Genomic DNA, 6,402 nt, shown 5'->3' with positions numbered 1-6,402 from the left:
ACTCCGGCGTCAGCTGGACGCCCAGCCCCCGCGGCCAGCCTGCGGGGTTCAGTGTCCATCATGTGGGGGTGCAGACCGAGCTCTGCGGGGTGCGGGGCCCGCCCACGGCCACACAGCTAGTCCTGGTGGGGCCGCCGCTGGCCTCGACGTTGATCCAGAAGGACTCTGGGGCTTTCGCACTGTGCTCCACAGACAAACCAAGTAAAACTGCGGGAGTGACGAGGCGCCAAGCAAGGCGGACAGGCCCCCAGCGTGCCTCCCGGGCCTGAGCCCGGCCCTGACCCTGGACATGGCCCGTCCTCTTCGGCATCGAGTGCCCGCGCTGGATTCTCCCCCAGGCCCACGCCTGTCTGGGCCAGCCTCTCTTCCTCGCCCCTGGCGACCAGCACTGCGAGCCCAGCCCTGCCCACCTGGCACCGTCACCCAGGCCACGCTGGGCCCCCGTCTCTGCCAGGCAAGACCTCGCACCCGGGGCCATCAGCCCCTCCCTGCGTCCCTTCCTCCCTGCTTCCACTCTCCTGCCCGGGGGTCTTCTCTGCACACCCTGACCACTGATCCGTCCACTTTCAACACAGGGCCTGCACCCCGAGACCACCCCCTCCTGACCATGCACAGCCTCCCTCCAGGCCCCACCCCCTCCCTGCCCCCCATGGTCCACCAGGAGCCCCAGCGTGGCCACGACAGGCTGGGAGCAGGGACGCCCTGTCTGCCTCTCCGGCTTCTCCCTTTGGGGTCTCCTCGACAGCTGTCTGCTGCGGGACTCATCTCAGCACCTGGCGCCTCCCTACGCACCCCTGTCGTCTTCACAGCCCCTGACCAGCTGCGATGGTTGTGCCCACTCGCTCCTTCTCCCGTGCCCACCCCAGCCCTGGGCATGTGGGCCCTCCCACCCCAAGATCCAATGCAGTCCTGGGGGCCTCTTGGACGTTCCTGGACTGGGATGGGCTGAGATGTTGTTCTAAATGTGGCCACCAGGTGGCAGCACAGGGCCCAGGACGCCTGCCTGAGGGTGCCTGCGGCTGGGACTGCAGAGAACCCAGATCCTTAAGCAGGTGGTAGGGGAGGTTCAGAACCAGCTGGGCGAGTGGATGACCCGGAATCTGGGTCCCAGGCCCAGAGCAGCAGCAGCCCTGCCTTCAGGTTATTCTGGGGTGAGTTGGACGCTCCCCAAGGCCTTCTGTCCTGGGCGTCCGGCAAGTCACAATACAGAGCTCCTGGTTTGTCCTGGGCGGCTTCCTGCCCTCTGCTCTTTGAGACCTAGGATAGAATTTGGAGCCCTATCTTTAAGACAGCAGAACCGTTATTTACTTAATATTGTCCCCTAAGTAACGGGAAGAAATTTTTATGTCACCACCTTAACAGAAGCCAGCGCCACCTGCCAGACACTAACAGTAATAATACACTAATCTCCAGTGTACTTAGCCGGCACTGGCTGAGTGCCATGCTGAACGTCTCCTGGGTCTCATTCGGTTCCCACCACACGGTGAAGTGTGTCCTACTGCAAGCCCACTTCGTGGGGGAACTGGGCGCAGAGGGGTCAGGCAGCTCTCCTGACCACACACAGCAGCTAAGCAGAAGCCGGCAGGGCTGGAAGCAGTTGAGATGCACCCCTTTCCCACACACTCACGCTGCTCAGGGTTGGTTCACGCACACACACCCAGATCTGCACACGCAGTGGGCAGCTGGACCCTGGGGTCTGGAGTGTCTCCCAGCCCCCTGGGGCGCTGCGCGAGTGCATTTTCAAGGTGGGATTCACTCTCACCAGCCTGCACTCAGGAGTCCTCAGTGAGTTCTGAGTGCTCCCTTGGGGTCTGCAACAGTTGTGGGGAGGAGGCAAAGAACAGGAGTCCTGATGTCCAGAGGCGGAAGGAGACCCCCGTCTCAGCACATCCCCCCCCCCTCACATCTGGCTGCCACCTGCAAGGCAGGACCTGGAGACCCCCATGGAGAGCAAGGCTAAAGGGTGGGCTCCGGTGAGGGAGAGGCACCCTTGGCCTGATTCTGGGGCTGGGGGAGTCAGCGGGGATCTCGTACAGGCGGCTTCACGCAGCAAAAGAGCAAAGGGGGCACCGGGTGCCCCGACCCGCTGTGATGAGGGTGCTCGGCGTCGGCGGAGGACGGCGCCCGGGCGAGCGGGCGGAAGCGGGCGAAACCGCGACGGCGACAGGGCTTCTCCGCCGGTCTCCACCCTTCGCGCCCTGGGCGGCTGCTCACTGCCCCGCTGGACGGGGTAGGGGCCGGGCAGACTGGACGAGTCCACCCCCCACCTCCGCCCCGGCTCGCCTCCAGACAGCGAAGCCCTTGCACCGCCGCGCCTCGGGGGTGGAGTGGTGTACACGCCGGCGGGAGGGTCCCGGGTCCGGATCCAAGTGCGGCCCTGGGGCGCGGATTCTGGACGGCCCTGGGTTTCGGGTGCGGTCTGAGCACGAGCCCGTGGGCGGGTCCAGGGGCGGGACGGAGGTCGTGCCCCGGGTCCCACTCCAGCGCGGGCCCCATTGGGCCCGGCCGAGCGCGGCGCGCTCCGGGCAAGCATGGCGAGCCCCTGCTGGCGGCGGCGCGCGCTGGCGGCCGCGTGTCTGGGTTCCGTGCTCCTGCTCTTGGGCGCCGCGCTCCGCGCCCTGCGCCCGGGTGAGTGCCTGCCGGGGGTGGGGTACCCGACCAGGTGGGGGCACCTGCGGTCTCTTTCCGGGCTAGGGCACGGGGGAGGCGCGGGGAGGGGGCGCTCAGAAAGACTCAAAGCTGCGCCCGCGTCCCAGGTCCCCGCAAGGGCTTGCGATGCGGTCTCCCAAGGCCGGGAGGGGGACAGTCCGGGCCTCCCAGCCTCTGTCCAGGGACCAGGTGAGCGGTGGGCCGAGGAGGGCATTAGGCCACCCGGGTCTTTTGCCTCCTTTGCCTCGCCCCACTTCGCGCCTGGAAGCTCCCGCCTCCCCAGTGTCCACAGCCGCGGGTGGGTGGCGGCCTGACGCTCCGGTCCAGGTGGGTCCCTCCGCGCACCACACTTTGCACCAGGAAGGACTCGGTCTGGAGCACCCTCCTCAGGGTCCGGTGTGGGAAACAGGCAGCCCGTGGTGCCAGCCGTGCGGAGTGCCTGCTCCAGCATGTGCTGCAACTTGACTCACTCCAGAGGCCTAGGAGCCGTGGGCCGCTGACCTGCTGGCTGCACAGGCCCCGGAGGTCTGGAGGTGCCCAGGCAGAGGCCTGTTCTGACTTTGCCTTTCCCGGCTGTGGGTGTGTGTGTGACAGTGTGTGTGCATGATTGCATGTGTGCACGTGTGTGTGTGCATATGAGGAGCGGTGGAGGCCAGGAAGGAAAGTAGGTTGAGGTCCACTCATGAGTGGCCTTGAGTGGCAGGCTAGGAATTGGGGTGCTCTCCGCATGGCCCGGAAGGGGCTATCAGTCTTTAATACTACCAAGTCACTAGAAAAGACCCTGATGCTGGGAAAGATTGAAGGTGGGAGGAGAAGGGGACAACAGAGGCTGAGATGGTTGGACGGCATCATCGACTCAATGGACATGAGTTTGAGCAAACTCTGGGAGATGGTGAAGGACAGGGAAGCCTGGCGTGCTACAGTCCATGGGGTCGCAAAGGGTTGGACATGACTGAGCGACTGAACAGCAACCCAGATGCCAGGCGAGGTCCAGGGGTTACAGGAAAACAAGATGGTCCCCTCCTCACTGAGCCGACTTCCCCTGGGGCGTTCAGACACCCGCCGCACGAATTGAACGGTCTCAGCAGTAACGAGTGCCATGAAGAAACTAACAGCAGTCTGGCCACTGGAGAGGCCCCCTTTCTGGAGGGATGTTTGAGTTGAGATCCTAACGAGAAGTCTGGGCCCCACAGAGGTGAGGTTTCTGGAGAAGCAGCCCGGGCAGAGGGCGCCGGTGTTCACAGAGCGGCAGGACAGCGAGGGGCGGGGAGCCGGGGCAGGCCCTGGAGGGAACGGGACTCGCTGGCGGCCAGCAGGAGGCTGTAGCCTGGGCTCTGCCAGCACCCGGTGTCCGAGGCGGGAGTGAAGCCTGTGACCGTCCCGGGCAGAGCGATCCACCCAATCAGGGCTCCGTGCCGGGGGCCGTGGAGCTCAGGGTGGAGAGGTCACAACTCTTCCCAGGGAAAAAGGCAGGATCGATTTTTCCTTCTGAAGGGCTTGACCCCTGAGGGCCTGCAGGTCAGCAAGGGGAGCTGACCCGGCCAGGCCGTGCTGCTCGGCGTCTGCTCTTGCGACACTGGCCTGGCTAGAACTTATTAACCAGAAAACTGTGTGGTAACCTCTGCTCCCTGGGCTGGGGGTCGCCCAGCACAGCGTCCCGCAGGGCCAGTCCCAAGGAGCCCAGTGCGGCTGCGCCGGGCCTGTCCTTAGGGTGGGCTTGTTTTTGGCTTCCCATGGGGCACGCTGCCCCCCTGCCCATGGTGCTGTGAGGGCAGGCAGGGTGGTGTGTGGGCACAGTGGCTCCAGGAGGCCTCGGCAGCTAAGGACGCACTCTCACCGGGGCCTGGCGTCAAGCCTGCTCCTGGCCCCTTACTTGCTGGGAGGCCTCAGCATGTTTCTTTGCCTCTTTGAGCTTCAGTTTTCCCATCTGTCAAATGGGATAACGGTAGTTCCGACCCCTGGGGGCATGGTGTCAGTGAGCAGAGCAGGGGTGCTGTGCGCTCCTGCCTGCTCCCGGGTCTCCCGGCCACTCCTGTGCTGCCCGGGACATGCCAGCCCACGTGCAGCAGGCCGGGGCTGGCCCACTGGGCACCCCCAGATTGAGGGCAGCGCCCTCCTTCGGCCTGCCGCCCCTTCACACCCAGCTGGTTTGCTCTGAGCTACTCCAGACCGCTTTCCCCGTGTCTTTCCCCTTCTCCCAGCCTCCGTCCCTGCCGCCGGGAAGCTCTGTCTCTGACACCACTCAGTTCCTCCCCGCTCCCTCCTTCTCTCTCTCCCTCTCACTAACCTCCTGCTATTTTTGTTTCCTTTGTCAAAGCAGAACCCGCTTGTGGTTTTGCCCAAGTGGCTGCCCTGGGCTGGCTGAGGACACAGGCGGGGGACTGGGGCAAGGGGGGAGGAGGCTGCAGGAAGCTCCATGGGGCCCTTTGGGGACCGCCCTACCCTCAGAGCCCCGGCCTCCAGCTGTTGGGGGGGTTGGGGGGGCTGGACCCAGGGACCTTTCATCCTCCTCCACACCGGCCTGCCCGCCCGCTGGACCAGGGTTCTGCTCCTGCGCTGACGGGGTGGAGCTGGGCAGGGGCGGCCCAGCCCCGTAATCACTGCCCCTGGCTATTCTGGGGCCTCTCCCCTTCCACCCACTGGCTCTCAGGGGCTGGTGTGGGACCTGCTTTCCCTCAGGCTTCGGTCTGGCTGGGAAAGAAGAGGCTCCACCCAAGGGCTGGTGTTGCCAATAGGCTGGGTGCTTCTGAGTCGTGGGCCTGGGGTAGAGGCGGCCTGGTTTGTTGCTCTGCCTGCCCCCCCGGGGGACACAAGCCTTTCCCCGTCCCCCCTCAGGGCCTCCACCCCCACTGGAAAGAGGTGAGGCAGAGCCCTCCTCCCAGGGCTGTGGGAGGTGCCTGGCTATCGTGGGGCCACCAGGTCCTGGGGCCTCCCTGCCAGTGGGCAGCCAGAGGACGGCGGCTCGTCTTGCGGGTCACTGATGATCCTGAGGACACAGGCAGGCCCTGTGGGCCTCACCCCTCCAAAAGCCTTGGTCACAGCTGAGCCCGGCCCTTATTCTGGGGACACTGGAGTGGGCAGGGGCCCTTGGGCTGCCAGAGGTGCGGCAGGGAGCCGGGTGCACACAGAGGGGTCTGCAGGCCCAGCAAGGCCAGTCTGCCGGTCATTGACTTGTTCTTTTAACCAAGTCCCCCAGGCAGTGCTCAGCGGTGCTCAGGGGGCTCCCAGGCCTCAGCAGCCTGGACTGTCAGGATGCAGACCACGGGCCCCACCCGGGGGCCAGAACCTCTGGACGTGCGCCAGGCCCCGGGCACGCTCAAGCTTGGGAACCGCTGCCTGTGGTCAGTTGGCCAACACAGCAGTTCACCAACTGTTCAAGTTTGCTTGTTTGCCAAAGATTGGTCTTAAGGAAAATGCTTGAATCCTGGCAGCATTTTAAGACTCCTCAGTTTGTTGAAAGCCAAGGATCATTGAAAACTTCCTTTTCTTATGAATTTATTATTTTCTAACGTGATCCTGAATTATTAAAGATATTCTTGTGAATATTCCATATTCTTACAAATTCAATACATTCTTGACAGCCATTAAATACATTTAAATTTGCACACCTCGGTCACATAAAATGTTCTTAGCTATATTATTTTTATGAAAGTCAAACTGTTAGTCGCTCAGTCATGTCCGAGTCTTTGTGACCCCATGGATGTAGCCCTCCAAGCTCCTCTGTCCGTGGGGTTCTCCAGGCAAGAATACTGG

This window comes from Bos mutus, chromosome 22, assembly GCF_027580195.1.
Source record: "Bos mutus isolate GX-2022 chromosome 22, NWIPB_WYAK_1.1, whole genome shotgun sequence".
Classification (NCBI taxonomy): Eukaryota; Metazoa; Chordata; class Mammalia; order Artiodactyla; family Bovidae; genus Bos; species Bos mutus.
Note: the sequence above shows the minus strand (reverse complement) of the source record.